Here is a 24,550-nt window from a genome sequence, read left to right on the forward strand (position 1 = left end):
CCGCCGCCGCCCCGGGAGCCCCCGCCGGGCTTCCACCCCTTCCCCTCGCTCCCGACCGTGCAGCCTCCGACCTGACTCCCCTCTCGCCTTTCCCCTCCCGCTGCCGGTCCCTCCTCTTCCCCAGGGCTCTCGGCGTGTCTCCTCCTTCCCAAGCGCGTCCTCGGCCACCCCGCCGCAGAGCGGAGCGCTGCGGGCCGCGCTCCCGCTGCCTTCTCCCGGCGCAGCCCCTGGAGCGCGGGGAGAGGAGCCGAACTTGGGCCGGCTGGGGCTGCCATGGCCCTGCTGTGACATCCCGAGGGCTGGCAGGGCGTGCTTACTGCTGCGATGGGGATGGCCGTAATTCCAGTTAAATACGGGCATCGGGGAAGCTGTCGGACTCGGGTGGATACTCATTGTCTGTGGAGTTGGACCTTTGTCAGCTGCCACCTCGCAGTTTTCAAACTGGATTAAAAAACGCATTAAGGGTCCGGCTCGTGATGATTCGTGTCGTACACGGGTAGCTGCTGTTTGCGGGGATATTGATGTTAGTAGTTCTTGCGGTGGAGGATTTCCACCTTTTCCCTTTCTCCTTCAAGTCTTTAAGGGCAGCCAGCCCCACTGCTCTAGAAACATCATGCTGCAAACTGGCAAATGCAGAGGTGGTTGCATCAGCTGTCTGGAACATTTAGCATAAGCCTTTCCAACCACCAGTGACACTCCTCACAAATCAAAACAGACCCATATGAGGCTGCAATGTGTGAACTTTTTTTTAAAGGTTATAACCGTGGTGTGGGTTTGGTTGTGATTTTCCAGGTGTTTTGCTATTAAACTGTCTTGCTTCTTTGGCAATGACAGGAAAGGATTCCCTTCCCTTTATCTGCACACTTGATAGGCTCTTCTTTTTATTGTGTTTGTGTTACTGTATTGTGAAATGTATTTTAAACTGCTTGGCTGAAAAATAAATTCTATTTGACAGTCATGAAACATTTTACAAGGCAGCAATGAGGAGGCTTTGAGATGTGCTTTCGTATAAACAGAAACTGATAGAAATATGATGAAGGTCTTTTGGTGATTTGAAATGACTAATCTGTAAAATGTGTAATTGACATCAGGCTAAAGATGGACAGACTATAGCCATTTAAAGATTAAGCTGCAGAGTAATCACTGCAGGACTGTTTACACCCATATGTATATATTTAATGCATTATTTTAAAGGAAGGTGTAATGCCTGAAGGACATCCTTTTTCATCACTTAGCTGTATAACTATATGTACATTCTCAAATGAAACAAATGTCTTCATTCAGCAACTTTTACCTTCATGGTTTTGTGTGGCAATAGTAAGTTACAAACCAAGTACATAACCTGGAATATATATAAAGCAATATCACTTTGCTATTTTGACCTGTAAATAATTGAAGAGGGAGATAAACTCTAATAGCTTATAGTAGTTAGTAAAGAATGATCCTAGAAATCCATGATCCTATGAGAAAGCGTGATGGACCATCTTTTGAAAATGTTTCCTGTACAGATAATTTAATATTGATTTGTATTACAGTCAATGACATCTTCAAACTGTCTTGCAGGCTTTGCTATAAAATTATACAGCCTGAAATTATATTACTCTGTTTCAGCAGAGAGAACACAGAGCCATTTGACCTACACACATGGAATGAAATATCTGAGATCCAGTGAAAGTTTCCTGTTTTCATATATCTTGATTTTATAGAAGAAATAAAAGGAAAATAGGTGTCTCCTTGGTATAGATACAGGGACCAGTGACTCTAGGTTTCGATACTCAAGTATGCAGAATCCAGTAATGTAAGCAATCCTCCCACTATAGATCCCCTCTGAACATGTGGAAATATTAATTTAATTCATATTTTTTAGCTGTTCTATTCTTTGGGCCCTAAAACAGCTCACTGTCCACTCTACGGCCATTCTTTCAGTAATTCTGGAGAAATCTTTGGGTTTTATTAAACAGAAATGATAATAGAAGTGAATCTCCTTTGCTGAATGAATGATGGGTAATAGTACATGATTACACTGGGGGAGGCAGGAAAATCTAAACCAGAAGTTCTGCTTCTCATCTTATCGTTATTTAAATAATGATGCAAAATGTGCTGACTAATAATCTGCAAATCAATAACTAGGAGGTGACAGGAATTTCTTGAAGATGGATTTTTCTGCAGAGCTCTCAAAAATACTCATTAGATAAATTACATACATTCCTCATGGCTCTTTAGGTTAAAATGTTGATGTGGTCAACTATTATAATTGATATTAATATGTTGTAGGTTTTAAAAGCCAGATTTTGTATTTGACTGTTATGATCTTCACAATCCTATTCATGAAGTATTCAAGCTGGTTATATGGGAATATAAACATTTGCTGTGATTCAGCATCTCCCTCCCCCTCTTCTTAGGGAGCTCAGCATCAAAAGAGATTTGTGAAATCATGGACTTAAATGAAAAGAACAAAATTAACATTGGAAGAAGACTTTTAAAATGAAATATCATTATGGCAATGAAAACAGTTTGGAATGACTTTTAAGTTGAAGCTTGTAAAACCTTCATTTTAAGGATGGTTTTTAATCTGGATTGATATGTTTGACACATCTGCTAAATTTTGTGTCTTCTAGTGTGTATGTTTTAGGACAGTTCCTGTATTGCAGCATTGTATGGCTTATCAGAGAGCATCAAAAGTATTTTCTGAGTTCAATGGATGTTTCTAATGGTTTAGGTGCTTTCTTTAACCACATTTCTGTAACACTGCTTTTCAAATTTCAACTCAGTTGTATTTAATTTCCATGTTTGAAGCTTTACTTTAATTGAGAGATTTTGTATTTCAACATTTTGGAAAATTATTTTCATTAAAATTACATGTGTTCTACCAGTGCTTAAAGGCCTGTCTGCCCAGTAGTAAAACCTGGCTGTGCCAGGCAGAGTATTGTAATATTTCACAAGACGGAGTATACATAAACAAATACAAATGTATAGAGACATGTTTAGGCCACAATCTGTTTTGGTCAAGTAAGAAATAAAAGTGAGTCTATATTTTGTTTTCCTATATGAGATAGAATTCAGAGTCACAATGTGCACAACAATTTACAGCTAAATTGTATTACTGGTATCCCCTTGGAGATTAATGTGGCAGCATGAGTAATTCCATAGTAGGCTTCTGTATCACAGAGGAAAGCTCTATGTATAAGAGAGTTCGTAGGAGATGGCAACATTTCCTATAGATAGCATGGATTATCTAAAAAGTAAGCATTTAGTAGTCACAGATAATACCTATGTGATACTCGAATCCTAGTTATTTTGTGTGGTATTAGTTAACAAAACCTGGAACTAATGAAGTCTTGTGAATCCTGCTAAATTATCTTTGAGTGGGCTTTGAACTTTATCATTTGGTAGCTGCAAAACTGATGCCTTGGCAGCTCTGAGAAGAACCAATATTTCTAGAATTGTGTGGGATTGTAGGCAGGACTGTAGATTGATATAAACTGTAGTGAGCAGGCAGATTCTGCCATGTCAAAACCTTGTTCTCAGGTTGTTGAGAGCCAACTTCAAAATGGGAATACTTAATTTGTATCCAAGCCTGCTGATAGCAGAGTAAGAAGGCAATCAGTTAACAGTATTAAACAAAGTAGACATGAATTGTCTTATTAGCAGACACTGGATAAACTCAGTTTAGTGTCAGTATATGAAATTAATAGACCGATGTAGAACATTCTGCTTCTAAAGCAGAAGAGGTAGGACCCGCTAATTGTTTGCTGCTAATGTATACCTTGGCACTGCATTCTTCACCAAGCACAGGTCTGTCACCCTTTAAAAAGTTTCAGTAGCATATGATTGATTAGTTGATTTTCACCAGCATCAATGATTACTAGTTCTAATCAGTTTAGTTAGATTTATTCCGTATGTGCTAAGACTGCAAAATCTGTACATAGCAAAAGACAAGTTTACAGTAAAACAGAATAAATATATTTATAAGGCTGCACAGAAGTAATCTGCATGTTTTATATTCTGGGAAGTTGTATTCATTGTCCCTAGTTAGGATCTCTGTGTTTCTTGACTGAGCTTAGAAATTCATTGAAATAAAAGAAAAAATGGTTAGGTTATTGCAGGCAAACTTTTTGTCTCCACTCAGTTACCTGATTCCAATATCCTCCTCAGCTTCTTGAATGTGTTCTGTTCTGTTCCAGACAGGCTGGAGGTTTGTTGTGCAACTATCCAAAGAATTTCTTCCAAAAATGTACCATACTGTGGAAGGGAAAGAATTGTAAAAATCTACCCATTTTAAGAAAAACTTGAGCAATTTGGTAGTAAGATAATCGCTCTGACTCTATACAGTTATTTCAGAGGATGGAAGATAGAGAGAAATGGAGTATTACCTAGAAAGTACTACGTTTTCATTTCTTCCAAACATCCATCTCCAAAACTGAGAATGTTTGTTTACATCCATACATCAGACCAGTAACTTTTTGTCACTGCTGACAGTGATTGCTGTATGTAATTGTTCCAGCCAGCTTGTTTAGTGAGGGGTATCCTTGTCCCAGTTATAGCTACTTTGAACTTGTGAAGTTTGGTTCAGGTAGCCTGCAATGAACTAGAAATGTGCCCCTCAGAAAGTATTTCTAGAAACTGTTGCTGGAATAATACTTATATAGGCAAAAGCCTCTCTAGAAATGGGTTGAGAAAAATGCATACAAAGTTCTGTGAGTGTTCATATAATGTATTTTAGTGTATATTATTGTAACTCTCTAAATAACTCTCATAAAGGAACATGAGCTGCAGAAACACTTCACACCACCATCCTCTCAAAGATCAGCTTCCTTGAAGTCAACAAGAGTTTTGCCTTTCATTTCAGATAAGCAACATTTACTAGAACCTTAATTTATGGTTGGGTTATGCTGATCATGCTTAATTTGGATGTGATTTGCAATGCCATGATGGTCATAATCTTCACTTCAGAGGAGCAAACGTTAGGGAGTGCAAAATAGAGATTGTGTGATCAGGACTGGAATCAAGGAAAAGCAGCAATGGCATCTATAAGGCATGTTAATTGTGTGTTTTTCTCCTAGGGAATCTTTTAAAAAGAGTTTTTAAAAAGTCACAACTTCCCTCTCTGAATCCACCCTCCTTATAGAGAGGTACAGCATAAATATACACAAACTACAGACTGAATTTGCAAAGTAAAAAATATTTTCTCCACTCAATCAATTACAGGTTCTTATTAGCTTTGTAGTTTCTAAAAGTTTGAGACTAATCTCATCCCTAGAGTACCCCATGCTTGGGGCTTAATTTGATACTGTGTGATTTGCCTCATTTAGCAAATGTCAACAAAACCTTGGTCCCTCTCTGTGATTCTGTAGTACCTTTACTGCAGACATATGAGCAGCTCCTGAGTCTGATGGTCCTATGGGACTGACTTTAACAGAAAAGTGATAAACCTATATATGACTTCAAATAGTCTTGAGACATTTATTCAGTGATATTTTCCTTTTGTATTTGATTGTTAACCCCCTCCAGGCACTGGGTTTGTGAATGTGAAGTTTATATCCAGTAGGCAGGCAACATCTGCTAGAAACCAGAACTACACAATGTCTGATTTGTTTTAGTGTATTTTCTAGTTTTACCCTCAGCACAGGATCCCAAGGCAGCCATGAAAGGTGTGCAATAAGTTTGTGTGGGGAGAAGCTAATTTTCTTTGAATAAAACAGTCCTTTAAAGTATGTTTTTTGTTTTTTTTATAAACTCAGCTGGTACTCTTCATAATGATAGTAGGATTTTTTTCTCATTACTTTAAAACCAGAATTGAGTATGCTATATACTTCTAAATACTTTGCTTCTAGTTAGAGCATAAATCTCTAGGACTCCGACTCAAGGATGAAATTTCCTTAGTAAATTTCTGAGCTTCCACTCAGTGCTGAAAAAACAAAGGAAAGGTCAGCAAAATTATTTATGTTTTCCGAAGTAAAGCATTGTTTTCTAAATCTATTTTTTTTATAAAACAATACCTTTAAGAAATGTTTCTTTTTAGTATATACATCAAAAAAACACCTTGGACACAATTTTTCATCTGCTTTGAAGTCCAAGTGGCAAAGTTTGAGCTATCAATGTTGATAGTAGGTGCATCACTTAGAAAGGTAATCAATGCTACTAACACAGTGCTCCTAATGAAAGAAATGTGATTGTGGTAATAGTAAAGAAGTTTGAACAAATATGTAGTAATAAATGGGAAAATATATCTTGGTACAGTTACATGTTTCAGTCTTCCATGATCAAGAGCAATTAACAATGGTTTTAAAAAACAAATTGTTTTTCATTAAATTATGCTTTTGGTTTGAGAAATAGTCCCTTCAGGATGTATGCTCAGATTTAGCTAAAATGATATACTTGTTTCTGTTCAGTTGTATAGGCTTCTTGTGGCCTGTGCAATGTAGTATTCACATATGTTTCTGCTGGAAAAACTCCTACTTTGCTAAAAAAGTGAAAAATATTGGGAAAGCATGTTGATAAAAATCTGTTCTATTTGAGTTCAATTCATTTCAGTCAAAACAAACACGAAACAGATTCAGGTCATATTTACTGTGGTTAAATAGATGATAATTATTGTCTGACTTCATGCATCTTCTTAGTCTTCCTCAGCTGAAAATACCAAGATCGGCATTTAAATGTTGTTCCAGTAAATTCTAAGCTGAATTATTGTATCTCAGAACTGAGGAAGACAAAGAGCTTGGGCATGGGTAGGTATAACCATATACACAGCTCACTTGTTCCATGGTAGCTTTTGGAGCACTGTGTTCTTTTTCATGGTCTGAGATTGCAAGAGCACATTTAGTCTCAGTTGCTCTGACTTGATGAAAATATTTCAATATATATTTAAGCTAAATTTCTGAAATCTCAGCATGCATGTAAGGCGTGTGAGAAATGCTTCAGAATCATTCCAGGTAGATAAACAGAGCTTACTTGATACAAAATGGAATGCACAATGTTTGGTGTGACTCATGTGCATTGAGAGGGAAGCATTGAGGGTTTCTAGAGAGGTAGAGTGAACAGGCTTCACTTTGTGGATTTTACAACAGGTTAAGAAATGAATTCCTGTGCTTGTCTCTTGGCAACACACACTGACACAATTTCCACAGCAGTTTATAGGCTGTGGTAGTATCTGTGACCTCTTCTATCCCTCAGGCCATAGCTACATAATCACTTTAATTTTACATAACTATGCACAGCAGCCAAAAAGGGCAATCTCGTCTTCCCCCATTGCTCCCAGCAATCCATTCCTCTTCCTTCCCCTGTGCCATCCCTAGCATTTGTATGATCAGTCAATGAGCTGAATCAAGAAACCAGTCTGCCTGAAAACTAAGCCCAAACTCCCCCCCAGCTGCAGTACCTTTTTACAGTGGAGCAGCTAATGAGATACTTAAGAAGTTTGAGATTTGCATGGCTATGAGTGAAGTTATCTCTAAAAGAAGTCCATCCCCTTGGGTCTCACTTTCTGACACAGTAATGCTATGTAGCTCTTCTGGACAAAAGGTTTTCTGGGGCCTTGGCCAACAGGGCTGCTGATTACACATAAATGCAGGCAACTGTTAATATAATTTTTCTATGACTTTATCTTCGTTTTTGTTTGTTTGTTTGTTTTAAATTGTTTTAGATGTTGGCACACTAAGTGTTAAAATACCTTTTGAGTCTTTCATTCTCAGGACCAATGATTGTGGAGGTAAGTGCGAAATAATTTGCTGAGAGGGCTTAAGTTAGGTATAGGCCTGGGAGGAAAGAAAGAATCAAATGTAAATGAAACTTCCAGAGGCCTTGTAGCATAGTGTTACATCTAACTTTCCATTTTCAGCACAGTGCAACATTGATATTTTATTTCATTCTGGGGAAAGAGGGGAGAAGGCTGGCACTTCAAATTAGCAGCAGCTGCAGAATTAAGACAAGGGTGTTAGTGACTCATTTGGAAAAGTACTAGCTAAAACATTCTGTCTCCTAGAAAAAACATTAAAGAATGGTTTATGATACAAACTTAGAATTTTTGTGAATAGTGTCAGTGACCCTCTGGTTTCCTCCATGCAGCTTTCCTGATTAGTGACCATTTGATTTTGACTGTTGCACATGAAAGTGAGGAGAATACATGGGGGCATTTTGGAGAGGGAGGTATGGTTGCTATCAGGGTCAAAGAGTCCAGAGTGCCTCTTACTTCTTTTGACTCAGTCAGTTGTCCAAAAGCTCAGATTGTTGTTGTTCCAGGTAGCTGGGAAAAAAGGCTATATCTAGTAGTTTCTTTGATGTGTTTGAGTAAATGACTGAGTAGTCAAACTCCAGTTTCCCTGAATGCAGGAAGCTTGGATCATAGAAGGAGTTTTTTAGTTCTCAGTCCTAAATTTCTTTCCCCAGTTCACTATTCTCACTGCTCGGGCCTTTTACTGGACTCTGTTCACAGTGTTTATATTTAGTTTGTTCTCTACTCTTTCCACATCTGTATTTTGGTGAGGTTTTTTTTCCTTTCTCTGATGAATATGGGTATTTCCCTGTTTTATGCCTAGGTCCTACAAATGGCTTTATTTAGAAGAGCAGGCTATTTTAAGAGAAGGCTAAGGAGAGATCTAATTGCTGTCTAAATGTATCAAATAAAAATGCATTGAAAAAGTGGAGACAGACGCTTCTTGGAGATGCATGGGGATAGGATCACAGGATAGTTCAGGTTGGAAGGGATTCCAGGAGCTCTCTAAATCAGCCTTCTGCTCAAATCAGGTTTGTCTAGGTCAGACCAGGTTGCTTAGAGCATTATTCGATCTGTTCTCGAAAGTCTCCAAGGATGGAGATGCGCATTGAAACAGCCCAACCTGTTTTAATGCTAGCTATTTTTGTAGTGATTTTTTCATTATTTTCAATCTGAACCTCTCTTTTTTCAACTTAGGCTCATTGACTTATCCTGACATCATGGACCATGTAAGAACCTGGCCCATTCTCCTTGATAACCTCTTCATAAATTTCCATTCTATAAATGGAAAGCTGCAATTAACTCCCACCAATACCTCCATTTCTTCAGCCTGAACAAACCCAGCTCCTTCAGTTTTTCACAGAATATGTGATCCAGCCCCCAGCCATCTTGACAGCCCTGCACTGAACTCACTCTGGCTTATCAGTGCCATTTGCTGGGGGCTCAAAACCGCATGTGGGATTCTGAATGGAGCCTTTCAAATGGGGGATAGTCACCTCCCTTTCTGAATGCAGCCCAGCAGGAACACCAGAGCATGCTGCAGGCTTATGCTTGGCTGGCTGGCTGCCACAGCCCCCAGGTCTGTTCCAGCAGAGCTGCTCCTCAGCCAGTCAGTTCTCAGCTGACATAATTTCAAGGGACTCTTCCTTTACAGGTGTGGAACTTTGCACTTCTCCAAGGTAAAAATGTTTAACACACCAGTCCCAGTCCAGCGACTTGTAGTGCTCCACTTGGTCTCCCCTTGTCTACAGAGCTGGTGGTTTTATCATAGAGGGGAATGGGCAGTAGGGTGCAGCACAAGTTAGATAGGAAGAAATTTATTTTTTTTTTACCATAACTGTGACCCGAAGGTACTGAGAGAGGTTCTGGAATCTCTCAGAGATGGTAAAAAACTCAACTGGACAAGGTCCTGAGCAACCTTCTCTGGGAGGGAAGTTGGACTGTATGACCTCTAGTTGTCCTTCCCAAACCAGTGTGTGATTCTGTAAGGCTGGCCCTGGTAGCCATCCATCAGCATAAGGGGCTATAAAGAAACTGTTCCTTCTATGTTCCATCCTTGTAAGCTGTGCTATGGAATTTGGAAAGGAAAGGTATAGAAGGAAATCCCTTTTTCTTTATATGCATTATACAAATATGCAAATGACATTTAAATAATCATAAATCATGCAAATTCCCTTATCCCATTTTAGCAAATATCTTGTTTAAGCTGCTTAAAATTTGAGGTTTTAGGTTTCTCTATTTATTTTTCTCCTGGCAGAACATTATAGTGCTACAAAATTATGCTGTAAATTGTGACAGACTTGTATACATTCTTATACCAAACCATGTTTTTAGGCTGACATTTTTGTTCCTGCATCAAATCTGAATGTGTTGATAAGTTTTTGTTTGGAACATGGATTAAAACTTAAACAATATTTAACCCCCAAATCTTGTTTCTTTCCAAGCGGACATTATTCAGAGGTCCAGCAGAATACTGAGGAAGGCATTATTCTTTCTAGTAGAAAAAAATTGGAAGAATTGACATGTTCCTATTGCTTTTCACTAACAGTCCTGCTATATTTCACATGACTTTTCTTCCAAATTACAGTAAGTTCATCAGCTGCAGGAGCTATGGATACATGAAAGGCTTCCAAAGCCACCCACCCAACTTCTTTAGCTCGCTCTGCTTTTATTAGCACTTCTTTCCAGTGTCTTTTATATACTCTCCCCCAGATTTTCTAAGGATTTTCAATGGCAGGTATAATAATAGGAACTCACATGTTCTGAAATCCTGGAGTTAATCTTAAAGATGCTGCTTTTACTAGGTCTTAAAAAAAAATAAAATCACAGCTATGGTTGTCAGCCAGATTGGTGATGAGAAAAACATGTAAAACCCACCAAATGTCAGTTCATTTTTACACTGCTAACTAAACTGATCATAGCTGTCCATTAATTCTGAAAATAAGGTTTCTTGTTAGGTGCCAGAATATATATTTAGGGACCTAACAGTGGATTAAGTTGGCCCTAAGATGACTTTCATTGCCAGAAAGTCAAAGAGAGCAGCCTTATCACTGCAAGTCATTATAACAGAAAAAAAATTACCAGTTGAACACTTCTTTATTTTTTCCTTTGTCCTGGAGTGTTTACCTTGATGGTGACTGGGCTGTCCAAATATATAAAAAAAGTGCAGATTTTTCCAAAAATATAAAATTGGGAAAAAAGTTGAAGATACATTTGTGTATTGGGTTTGTCTTTGCTCTTAAGAATTTCAAATGCTATTCTTGGAATTTTGTTTAGTTGAGGACCTGGGATGAGGGAGGAGTGTTACCAAGCATCTGACACGTACATGGTGAGTAGCTATGCTACTTTCTGTGAGAAATAGCAAAATAGCATAGTGAAAATGAAAGAAAATGACAAAAGTTTACTTTGCCATGTTGCCCCCAGAGGAGGAAGAAAAGCAACTATGTATATTTCATATTTGTTGCCCCTTTCCTTCTTTTAAAATGGAAAGTGAAATTCTATGTCAGATGAATAATTGAATAATGATCAAATGAATAATATATACCTTTTTTATTCATATTAAATATAACGGGTCATTTTCCATGGTTACTTACACTCTAGTCAGCTCTGTCAAGGTTAGTATAAATGGCTGTTCTTTTATTGATATTTATATGAAGTTTAGAAGTGTGTATATGCCAAATAACAGAGCTCTTGGCATTTCTGTGGTACATCTTTTATGAGCAGGAGTTTATCTGAGTGTTGTCTTCCAAAATGTATTCTGTCCTTCCCACTGATGATGGAAACTGTGCTACTGTTGTCATCCAGGGAGGATGCTGCACATCCCAGTGCTCTGGTGGTGGTTGTGGCACACACATTTTTAAAATGTGTTGGATATATAGTCTATTTTAGATTTACCTACCAGCTGTTAAATAACATTTATGGTTGGTTCAATTTCCTTGATTGGGTAGTTATTGTTATTCTTTGATCTCTGTAATTGTGGTGCCTCCTCTGCAGGATAGCCTGTGCTTTAGTAATTTAGATATTGGGCAGCTAGTGAAGTATGGATGTGCATGTATTATTTATAAAATGCTCTGGGTTGTTGTCTGCGTAATGAAGGCATTCAAGTGTAAAATGGGAACTAATTTGTGATTTTTTTTCATAAATTAGGACCTCGGTCCTTCTCTTGACACTGATATTGAGCTCCTTGTGTTCTTTAATTTAAATGTCCCTAAAATCTGTCTTTGCAGAAAAGTCATGCACCAGAATTTTCCTTTTATGTCAAGAAATAATAAACATGGTCTTAAGTTGAATATTTATTTTATTACAGCCCCCCCATTTTTCAGTTTAAATGATCTGGAAAATCTCCAGACCATACCAGACAGCCTGTAGCTTTAAAGCAGAGCTCAGGAGCCTCTGGATGCCTTGGAGACAGAGGAAAGAAGGCTCACCAGTATCAAGGGCTGTGTACAAACTTGAGCAACTCTGGCTTGCCTAATTATTGGAAGATGCTGGGAGACAGCTGGGATTTCTGGGAGTAGAAAGCTGAGAGCCATGTCTGGGACTGACAAATGTTTCACAGTTTTAGTGAGAATCTTTTGATAATTGGTACTTATAGGAATAGCATCTGGAAAAGAGAAAATAAAATCATGTCTCAGAATGCCACTGAGATAGCAGCAGAGAAGTAGTCTGGGTTCTGTAGTTTTATTTAATGTTGGCCTCATGGAGATGACTGACACCTTTAGAACTACACACTGTTAATCCTTGCTGCCATGTTGAGGCCCAGATCACCTAGTCTCAAGAGTTCTGGGTTTGTAGAGAAGGGAGATAGTTCCATGGGACGGTTCTTGTTTGATTTCTCTGCCCCCAGACTGAGCTTGTCTCTGGAAGTGGCTTTAGTAGGCTCTGAAAAGCAGTCTGCAGACCTGTCTCTTGAGCCCTGTGTTGTCATTTGAGATAGGAAGAGAGGAAAAGGTAAAGAACTGAAAAGTACGAAGCCAGATGGAGGGAAAATGTAAGGAAAACTGATTTTGAAAGAGGAAAATTGCTGTAGGGAACAGATAAGGGAAAAGAATAAGTGAAAAGAGCAGAGAAGGGCAGAAGCCAAATTCAGTGGAGAGGCCATGACATGTATGCCAGAGCATGGCACAAGAGGACACCTTCAGCTGCCAGACCATCCATGGGGAGTTGCGTCTCCAACAAAAGGAGATTGAAGGCAGTATTCTGCAAGAACTCAGTTTGGGGACTGCTAAAGTTCAACAAGAATAAAAGGTTATTTTTACAAAAACAATGGATGATTTTGGGGAAGAGACAGACAAGACCTCTGGGTAAGGCCCTGTTTTGTACAGATTGTGAGAGAACAAAAAGTACTCCTGGGGGAAATGTGACAGTATCTTTGCCTCTTACTTGCTGCAATCCTGTTGTGATACTGGATATAAAGTTACAGAGGTAAACTTTTCAGAACTGAAGAGGTCGGTGTTTTCTTTTATTTCTTATAGCTTATACATTTGTTTTCTTATTGCACTGAAACTAGAGTAAATGCAAGAACTTCCTGAACACGCTCTCAAGCGATGTGGTGATGTTGCAATTCTTTTTGATATTTTATATGTTCATAAATTCTTTTATCCTGATAGGCCTGCATGAATCTGAATCCAAGAAAATATACAGTATAGCAAAGACTAAATGGAGTTAGTATGCACTTAGCAGACAGAATATCACTGCTCCTAGCAGAAGTGGCTGAACAGGAAAGAAACCCAAAAGGCTCCCGTCTCAATGTAAAAGATCAGAAGAGTATGCTTGGGGAATAGAGATCAGTTGAAATTATGTAGTATATCAGTCAGAATGAAACTTGGAATTTATAGTAACGTATTCTTTTCTCTTTAGACTTCATGCTTAGAGAGACATGCTTTCTTACATTAAAGTTTTTCTTGCTCATTTGTGCTGTTTGTACTATGCCAGAATCCTTATGTGTCCAAACACCCTGCTCTGGTCATGTGTCAGTCAGCTCAAGGCTGTCCATCACTGCAGCCTGAGGAGAGCCCATGTTTGGACTAGAAATAAGATTCTAGCGTGCTTTGGTGAGCAGAGAAGTGGGCTTTCTGTTTAAATTAAGATCACTTTGAGGAAAAAGCAGGACCAAGAGCAGGTTAGAAGTGCTCAAGTCGTCACTGAAGAATAGCATTTGCAGTTTCTATAACTGAAATAGAATATCTGTGTATTTTAAATCATTTTATGTGAAGTGGCCAGAATTAATGTGTGTTATGGCCTTTGGCGGTGGTGGAGATCGTGGTACTCCAAAGGAATGGCACACAGAGTTTGAATTTTTCTGTCACAGTCTACCCTTGTGGAGCAACACAACTCACAAAAGGGCTTTGGTTTCATGGAGAAGTCACAAATAATGTTGGAGTGATTTTGCACTTTGGGTATGCTGTCCTGAAGCTATAACTGCATCCAAACAAGAGAAGTTGCTTTTGTTTTGTTCAGGTTTATCATCTTTGTTCTGTAGCTTTTGGTTTTCTTTCTTTTGGATGTTGTGTTGGTTTTTGTTTTTTTTTTTAATCACAGGTTATATTGGTGATGTTAACATTCAAAAATTATAAAATCTCAGAGTTTTGCAGCATACAGTTTCACCCTGGATCTCTCTTGTGTGCAGTCATCCCCTGAGAATGGTATTTGGCATCTAGTTCCTTGATTCTGACAGCAGGGATCCTTGAGAGGTAACTGCTGTGCCAGCACTGGGCACAGTATTAGCGCAGCGAGCACTGGTGGAAGGCCAGGTACAAGGATTTGTTAGGTATTCTGGAAAATCTATCTCCATATAGTTTCAAGTGGATGGAGCTTTCTTCTTGGAAAAAGAATGCCATTGTCCAAAACAGCTTAATCCACTTTCAAAGCCAGCTAAACAAGAAAAGGAATTCTTCTGCAAGGTGGTTGCCTTGTCACGGTGTTACTTTCAGATGTAGTTATATTTAAATCTGTTAATGGGTGCAGGAGGATTCTTCTTCTGCTTCTTTCCAGGATGAAGCCTTAAAGGTTTGATGATAGTGAGGTAAACACTGGAGTGTTAGAGAGTAAAAGCTGTGAATGGTGCAGATTATTGATGCTAACAAGATTTAGAGCTTGTCTGTGCTTAAAAATATAATGGAATTTATAAGGAAATGCTTTTCTGGAATTATTGAGCATATTAAATTCCCATATAGATGTTCATGTATCTACACATCCCTATCCAGGGTTATTTCAGAATAGTTCTGGTAATTTTCCAATTGTATACAAGACTTAATTAAGCTGACTCAGTGTGCTAAACTTGTGTCACCTAAAACTCTATTAACTATATTGTCCTCTAATTAATGATTTTAATAGTTTTAATTATATGACTAAACCCAGTAATAGCAGAAGTAAATAAATGCACAATGAATATTTATTCACTTCACTAAGTGAGCATTTTGTCTGCCTGCAGCATTGGGGACTGGGCTGCAGAGCACTTGGCAGAACACAGATGAGATTTCTCTGCGTTCTTTTTGATGTCTCTTTTCTTGAAAATTATAAGTACTGAAATTACACAGGTATCTTGGATTTAATTTTAAATTGAAAGGTTTCTAGGATGTGCAGTAGTGCAAAACACAAGTAATTATATGAGTGTATCATAACTATATTAACACATTTAATTAAGTACCAGGAGTTTTAGAAGTAAAAAGCTGTTATACAGAGGAATGAATATGAAGTTTCTTAACTTTATAAAAACCACATTTACTATGATGCATATATACACATATATTTAATTTAATTACAGTAAGTGTTGGCATGAGAGACCAACTCTGCTCAGTTGTAGCCCTCCAATTAAAATTGGAGGAGAATGGAGTTAAGTAAGTAATGCCAAGTAGAATTTGATGCTAAATACAGAAAAAACTCAGTTGCATTTTGCAGCATGTTCTACTTTTGTGACTCTTACAGACTTCAAAGAGAATTGTACATTTGCATCCGAGGGCAGAAATTGGCCGTGTGCTTGGGAGCATGAAATCTCTCAAGGTAATACTTCATAACTGTGGAATGTATCCCATGACTGATATGTAGCTAAGAACTGAGAATCAAGTTACACATTAGGAATACTTGAAATTAAATATTTTTCTACTTAAAGAGAGCATTATGCTGGGTAAACAATCTATGTTTTCTTTTTCTAGAGATGCATTGGAGCATAAGTATATGAAGTATCTGAATATGTATGGTTTTATTTCCTGGTCTTCATTGGACTTTAATAATAATTCTTTAAGAAAAAAATATGTTTTCCCTTGAGTTAATTTATTAGAGTTTTATGTTTGATTCTTGAAGTATCTATTTTTAATTTCTTTTTACATTCTTCTTTTTTTTCATTCTAATTAAGTGTGGAATTTCTGATTTTAGGCAATTAATTTCCAAACATACCAGCTTGTTTCAGCAAGGAAGGAGCAATATCCCTAATGTCTTATTAGCATCTGCACAGAAGCATTCACTAAGGCACTGTCGGTGGTCTTTTATGAAAAAAAGTTATTGAGAACAAAAAATAAATTGGTGAACTTTGTTGCATCTAAGATGTACAATAATTTCCTGGCTTTTCATTCTCACAGTGACCCTGACCCTTGCAGATACAAGGGAGTTTTGCCCTGAAGTGGACACTCTTTCTGTAGTGTCAGCTCTGCTCACGCTTCCCGAGTCCCTTCCCAGTATAAGCTGAAGCCCCATACCGGGCAGTTTAAAGAGGAGTGTTAGACCCCTTCTATCTTGTTTTCTTCCCATGATACTCCTGCCTTCCTAGAGTGTTGTTGTGCCAGGGAAGGTGGTGATGATGATGATGATGATGATGATTTTGGCTAAACAGCTCTGATAGTTGGGGAGACCCTTCTCTGTTGTTTTTGAGTGATGTAAGAAATTGCCGAGGATCCAGCCAATAGAAGAGGTTTATTTGAAATGAAGATTTCAAAGTAGATTTTCTTATATTTGTTCTTTTGTTTGGTGTTCTGTTCCTGTGAGCCCAGGTGATCAGGAGGGCTGTATCTGGAAGCTGGGTGTGACCCACTGGAAGGTTCTTGGCAATTGGTGCAGTTTGTTCATTCCTCTGTCCCCTTGGAGCAGGCTGGCAGGAGGGCTCAGGGGCTTTCGTGCCTCACAGGAACACAGGGCACAAAGTGCCCGTAGGAATAAGCAAGAGGGACGGTAGAAGTGTTTCATGTGATAATCCTTGGGTTTAAGGTAGAATACCACTTTCTTTAAAGCTTTGTTGCATTCTGTGAATTCAATATCCTGTGACTAATGGGTGCTATTAGGGAAATCTCCAATGTTCGGAGATAATGTCAAGCTCATCGCAGACCTGATAAAGAGCAATGCAGTACATTAATCTCATTGTCACAAGACCTGTATATATGTTTCAGCTGCAACAGAGATGGTATTTTTTGCTGATACTTCATTTCTGTCAGTTTTAACAACTTTCACCTCTGTCTCATAATTTCTAAAATGCTTAATAATGAAAACAGCATTTGGAGCTTATTAATGTAGCTAAGAATATTCACATGATTAAAAATCTGAAGTTCTATCTGACCTTTGCAGATCAAGTCTGAAGTATTTTGTCTGTCTTTGCCAGAGCTCTGAATTGCTTAGATTCTGACAAGCACATAGATTAAAATGTTGATGTGCTGTACTTTGTAAGTTTTTAGAAATATATAGTTCGGGTTGGATAAATTCTATACTGATTTTTCTGTTATGCTGCAAAATAAAAGCCATTTACAAAAAAGCACATATTGCAGTACTCATCCCCAAAAAGTTTCACACGAAGTCTACATTCATATGAAATCTAATGGCCATTTCTTCAGTAAAATTTCACTGTCCTGCTGAAAATAAAATGCAGCAGCACTTATATAATAGAAACTTGGAACACTGTAAATTGTGTTCTTTCAACAATAAATGAACTTTCTTCTTAAATTGAAGCTTAGGAATGCAGTGTTCTTTGTCTCATAATTGTCTGCCTACACACACTCACTCTGCACTTTGAACAACTCGCCACTGAAGAAGCACATGTCCTGTATTTTTGGTCTCAGATGTATTTTTTTGTAGTTGAAGATGTCTTTACATTAACAAAAATAACTTCATAATGATTATACATCAGAGCTAATGGTGCCAGTTGTACATTATTATGTGCATACATACTTGTTAGAACATGAAAGATATTTTCAGAGTAACCATACATTTTGTGGAACTTTTAAGTATTTTTGGCTCCATCAAAGCTTTCAACACCACATTTGTTGAATATGCACTTTTTCCATACTAATGTAGTATTGCCATTTGTTAGGCAGTGATGAATATGTTCTCCAGACTTACTAACAAAAGACAATAGATCAGTTCTCCATCCAGGAAAACAACACGATGTAAACAGAACATTAGACAAGAGCTTTGGAGGACAACCTATTAATCTGTAAAAGAAAAAGGTCAGCCTGGTATGATGCCTCTGACTGCTTCAGAAGAGGTAAATATAAAGCCATAAAGAAAAGCAGCTGTCATTAAAAGCTAAGCCTAAAAAGCACAAGCTTCATTATCGTGCTGATCTGGATGAACCTTAAACAATGTTTACAGTAAGGTTTGGAGAGTTGCCTAGCACTGGTGTATACACAATTAAACAACATAGCTGAACTTTTCTTTCATGTCACCATACTGCTAAAAAGACCTCCATTGTACTCATATGATAGTCATTCTTGGAACTTACAACATAAACAGGAGGAGAGAACATTGACGTGTAATTCTATCCCATAGTGGCTGAGTGCATCGAGGGGCACGACTGCATCTTCACCTGTACAGCATAAGGAGTAAATGATATATACAAAATAAAGGTGAGGGTATAGCAAAACCTGAACTCAGTTTGGACATGTGAATGTGCACCTGAATTTGGGAGTTGCAAGTATGGACAAATAGTTATTTAACATATTGCAAAATTAATTCTGATTGGTTTGGGCACCCTTATTTCTGTGACTAATAAGCATCCATACACTCGTCCTTGCTTTGGTACAGTAACCCATGAAAGGCAAATACAAATTACTGAAGGAATAAAGGAGAGTCACAGCAACAAGCCAGTTGGTAGACTTTGCAAGTGGATAATCTGCATTGTAACTGCAGTTCAGTATGTCATTAGTCTCTGAAGTACTTGTGTTTCACATTTTAACACTAGGAATTTCCAGAATCACCCGTATTATTTTATATTTATTCTAGTTATTTTTAATTTTTAATTTTAAAATGAATTATTTTGGACAATTTTGCACATGTACACATCATATTTGTTCTTGTAGTGCTTGCAACTAATGTTATTTCTTCCATTTTTCATTACCTGGCCACCCTCAGTTCCTATTAAGCTGTTTATTTTTATGTAGAGGCTATGCCTGAATGAACATTTTTAATGAAAATATTAATGGATGTATGTAAAAATGGAAGGTAATGTAGTATATTAATTTAAATGTACAGTATATTACTTAATTGTAGAACAATTAATGAGATTGTGTGCAGTTGATGACACTACAGAAAAATGAACACTGAGTGAATGGTATATGAAAAATGTTCCAAACTTTCTGCATCCAGAAGAGAACAGTTCAAAATTACAAAGAAATTATAAACATAAATCACAGAATCACAGAGTGGGTCAGTTTGGAAGGGACCAGAGTAGGTCATTTGGCCCAACCTCCCCGTTTAAGTGGGACCATCCCAGAGCACATGGCACAGGATTGTATCCAGTTCTGCAATATCTCCAGTGAGGGAGACTCCACAACCTCTCTGTGCAACCTGTTCCAGTGCTCAGTCACTGCACACTGAAGTTCTTCCTCATGTTCAGATGGAACTTCCTGTGCATCAATTTCTGCCCTTTGCCTCTTGTCCCGTTTGTTGGTACTACTGAGCAGAGCCTGGGCCATCATCTTGTCACCCTCTCTTCAGATACTGACAGACGTTGATGAGGTCCCCTCTCAGTTGTCTCTTCTGGAAGCTGAACATTCCCAGCTCCCTTAGCTGTTCCTTATAAGAGATGCTGCAGTCCTTTAATTATCTTCATAGTCCTCTGCTAGACCTGCTCCAGGAGCTCCATGTCTCTCTTTTCCTGCTAAGCCCAGAACTGGGCTCAGCACTCCAGATGTGCCTCTCCAGGGCTGAGCAGAGAGGCAGGATCAGCTCCTCTGACCTGTTGGCAGTGCTCCTCCCTAAAGCACTCCAGGATCCCATTGGCCTTCTTGGCCCCAACAAGGGCACTGCTGGCTCAGGGACAGCTTGTTGTCCATCAGGGTCCCCAGGTCCTCCACAGAGCTGCTTCCCAGCATGTTGGATCCCAGCCGGTGCTGGTGTGTGGGGTTATTTCTCCCCAGGTGCAGGAACCTGCATTTGTTTCATTTGTTTCAAATAGATAATATTTTCTTTCAAAAATCCTTTTTCTTAATCAAGACCTCTTGACCTTTCCTTTCTGTTGGAATAGTACTAATCCTGTGCAATTTCAGATAATCACAACACTCGCTCATCTGAGATGAAAACAGATTTTTGTGTTATTTGCAGACTTGAAATTAAGGTGTTTAACCTATACATTCTTCACACTTTCACTGTGTTGTTTTTACTGATCATTGACCAAAAATTATTCACACTGCTGTCTGAAATTGCAGTTTATTATAGTTGTGATAGAATAATTATATTCTACTCTATACTAGAGCTGATAATAAGAGAAAAAATAATAATTTTATTTGTTGTCAAGACCCTCAGTCCCTCAGTGGTGAATAACCTTCAGTTTTCAAAAAAAGGCCTCTCATTTATCTGGACAGATACTCAGCTGGAGAACAGTGACAAGTCACTATTATTGCTTTGAAAAAATCAGAGTTTAGGAGTAGTGCATGGACTCTTGTGGGAGAAGTAGATAAAAAATTACATTAGTAATCCTGTGGCATGTTGGCTAATAGCATTAGAGAGTGCTCTTCCAAGCAGCCCAATCAAGAAGTGAATGTATGGGGACTTTATTACCTTTGAAGTATATTTTCTCAAATTACTGTCCTTTGAATTAGACCTTTCTGTCAGATGCAATTCATGTTATATTGCCAGCTGTTGCCAGTGCCTTTCCCTCATATTTTTAATACAAAAAAGTTCCTTCAGTATCTAATGAGTTCTTTCTTTTTAAATTAAATGGCTTTTTGCACATTCTGGGAAACCAAAGGAAGGTCTTGGCTTGCAAAGTCAAACGAGTATCTTGGTGGTCTAGGTGCAAGAATTGATGGATAGCCACTGGGTAGACCGAGAGAGGAATTCACCATTTGCTGATACACAGCTTTGTGCCTGCAGGTCTAAACAAGCTCCCTGTGGGGACACCCTGGGTTGGGACAGTGACTGAAACTTAGGTGTGCAAGAATTATAGTCTGAGGAGAGTAAAAGAAAATGCCAGACATAAAGGCACATTGCTGCTGCACATCAGTAAAGTCAAAGCTGTGTCCACTGTGCTGTTTACTGTCCACAGAGAGGTTTCCCTGTGGGCTTTGGTGAAATTTTTGTTGCTATGGGTAACATCACCCATATTAACTTGAATGAGCTTATGCCCAGCAAATGGAGAGAGAAAAACACCAAAAGCTGCCAGAGTTCACTTTTGATTGCAACTATCACATTTCCTTTAAGACTGTAAGAATATCATGCTACACAGCATGTCTTGTGGCTGTAAAGAATTCTGCTTTAATAACATTTTAATATTTACTAATATAAATCTGCTTTCTTGTGGCTGGCAGCACATTATTTTCTTCCAATAGTGGCATCCATTTGTAGCTACTCCCTCTGTGTTCTGGTGTCAACAGTCCTGGTGCAGATAAGGGGTTGTCATTGCTTCCATGATAAATTTGTATTAACTAGAGCTGGAGTGTATTTTATTTGTTAACTTATAAACTGTGACTTTGCACAAAACTAGTTTATAGAAAATAATTTATAAAAAATATGCTTCTCTGATTTTTTTTATTTTAAGAGGAAGCTACCATCTTATTTGAGTGTTACTTGTCTTTTAACAGTGGCTTAATTTAGCTTTTTAAAGAGAGAGAGATGATATTTCAAAATGTGGGCATACTTCAATGATAATATGACTGGATTCATTTTATAAGACATTCACTCAAACATTAGTAAAGTAAGTATTAAATAAATATCAAAAGATAAAATAGAAATAAAGTACAATTTCTGGTAAATATTTTCTGGATCTAACTCATGTTGCTTTAAGGGTCTACAGAATGATGAGTACCTATTTCTGTACCAAAACAGGCCTAAAATGATGCATGAGAAATGCCCAGGCATTGCACTGTTCCCTGTCCAGTTTCACAACTGTTGTGATTATCTCATTAGATCCGATACATCCAGTTGCTGTACATCCATGTCAAGATCACTTCAGCTACACTGAATTATTTCAGTGGAATTAATAGTCCTGTGTTGCACTCCAGAAATTCAATTTGATATATGTTCACTTATTCATTGTTTCCAGGGAAAACTAACATGAACTTGTAGACTTTTCTGCCCAACACACCCAAACATGCAGGCTAAATTTTGTGCAGGTATTCTTTATTTGCTCAGTCCCTCGCCACTGATGTGATTGGTAATAGATAAATGAGGAATCCAGATACAAATCATACAATAGGCTTCCCTTCTAGTGATCCCCATAAAATCCTGATGCTTAACCTATAAATTGTTTGAATAGTTTTGGGTTTTCTCTTAAGATAATTTCTAAGTACAAATTGCTGGAATGTTTCTGTTGTGAATTGTTACTGAAATTTACTGAATTCAGATTTCTTCATCAATTCTTTCTGAAAATTGTTGTTGATTTTTTCATGACACAAGAAGTGTGACAAAAAAGGCACGAGCCAGTTCAATTTGTAGACATAAAAAAATACAAACCAATGTAACCCATCAAGCTAATTATGGTATTAAAAATTGACATCTCCAGACTTCATGCTTCCTTTTTTTAACTTCTGCACAATGACAAAAATGGATGTGGTGTACATGTGAAGCAACAGTCAGAGAGTCATTTGCAGTCAGAAAAGATAACTGTTAACAATAAACCTCCATGGATGCAGTGCTGAAGGACTTTGTGCCCCATTGTGCAGCACACTCATAGTAGCAGGGATTTGTTCTGGGATTTTACAGGGTTGCCACCCAACCATTTTGTGGCTCCCAAGATATGCGGAGCTTTTATAAAACACAGAAGAGCTGAAGAGCATAGGGAAAGTAATTCTTTATATGTAGCCTTGCCACTTTGGAGGCGCCAGGACATGCAGCTCTTATGGTGCCATCCCATTTTAAACAGAACTCTGCAGTGCTTTCACTACCAAGTTGTACTTGAGAATTGATGACGAGAATATGACCCCGGTGTGGTGTGTGCTTGCAGGCTGAGCGGTGGTGGGAGGCCAGCTGTGGAATGTGGGAAAGTGGCTGAACTGCTGAAGTCATGCAGGGAATGTTAAATGTGTCTCCAGCTGGCAGGGAGCTGTGGCTTAAACACAAGCTTCAGGTTCTGGGTATTGCAGAGTGTTCCCGGCACCCTCGGCTCCTGCTGCCCTCGGCATGGCGCCGATACAAGTCGCAGATGGATCGAGAAGAAAATTAGATGCTTGTCGCCTTTTAGGGGAGTTTTAATGGCAAATGGAGTGAGGCAGTGAAGGCTTAAAGTTTCTTATTATTAACTAAGTGTTATGGTAGCACAACCAGTGGGAAGCGTGGTCCAGAAAAGTTAGTGCTCTAAAAAAAAGAGCTCTCATACTTTTCTCTTAATCCTTGGGGTATGATTCTCTTAGAGAAAATGCAATTCACCCCTCTTTAACAACCTGCTAAATTTGGCGCGTGGGGGAAGGCTAGGGGGTGTTTGTGTTCTCCTGCAGTTTAGCCAGCAATAAAAGTACCAGAGGTAGGGACTGCCACCTACCTGGCATGGCAAAGGGCAGAGTGGGGCTCCGTGGGAGATGCAATGCAGCTCTTCTAGGTGGGCAGTTAGAATTTCCTCATATCCTCCAGTATTCCTCGATCAGCAGATTCTGGGAATAACCCTAAGGGATACCCCTAAGGGATATCTGCAGGTGTTTTCACATTATTTTTTTATCATGCTGATATCACTTTGCATCAGCCCAGAGCCAATGGGAAATACGCTGGGACAAATCTTGCTGAGGTGCCAGTGCATGGGCTGGTCCAGGTGCATGGGCTGTGTAATTCCAGGTCTCTAGGGAGAAGACTCTGTACATACACCCTATGTTGTCTAAAGGAATACAGAGAGAACGACAGTAAAGCTCAGAGGTGGCAACTGTGTTACAAATAACATAGAAATTTAGAGTACCATCTATTAAATATTATTAAATCAACAGGAGAAAATTTCTTATTACAAACTGCAGTATTTTACTGCCAAACCATGCAAGTCCCTAGCAACAGTCCTCCTCTGGAAATTCCTTGTTGCCTTCCTAAGGTTAATCTTCATAACAAGATTACAGTGTCGAATCATCAAGAAAAAGCACTGATGGGCTCTTTTTCAGCTTTTGCTTAGCTGAAGGCTCCACCCAAGTAACTCTGGTAATAAGACATTTTCTTCTGTTAGAGTCATAACTCAGGATGTGTCTCAAATGCCATTAACGTTGAAAAAGACGCAGACTGAGCCTCCTTATTTTTAATCCTGACCACAAGCCTCTTGACTCTGGATCAGTAACAGAATGGAGAAATATGAGAAAAATGCACTTTTAAACTATTCCTATTCAAGCAATAATTTAAGGGGTTTTAGGGATTAACTCTGGTGAATCTGGCACAGATGTCAAATGTTACTTTCCCCATCTAACCATATACTCTTTGTCTAGCCTCTCCCTACTCACGCACCTCAGTGAAGGC

At 38.5% G+C, this 24,550-nt stretch overlaps 1 protein-coding gene across 9 annotated transcripts in view; it reads left to right on the top strand.

The window, feature by feature from the left end:
* The window catches only part of RBMS1 (RNA binding motif single stranded interacting protein 1), a 339,988-nt gene that overhangs the window by 200,796 nt on the left and 114,642 nt on the right, over nt 1-24,550 (top strand). The gene's annotated exons all lie outside the window — the stretch shown is intronic.

This window comes from Cyanistes caeruleus, chromosome 7 (assembly GCF_971803275.1).
Source record: "Cyanistes caeruleus chromosome 7, bCyaCae1.hap1.1, whole genome shotgun sequence".
NCBI lineage: Eukaryota > Metazoa > Chordata > Aves > Passeriformes > Paridae > Cyanistes > Cyanistes caeruleus.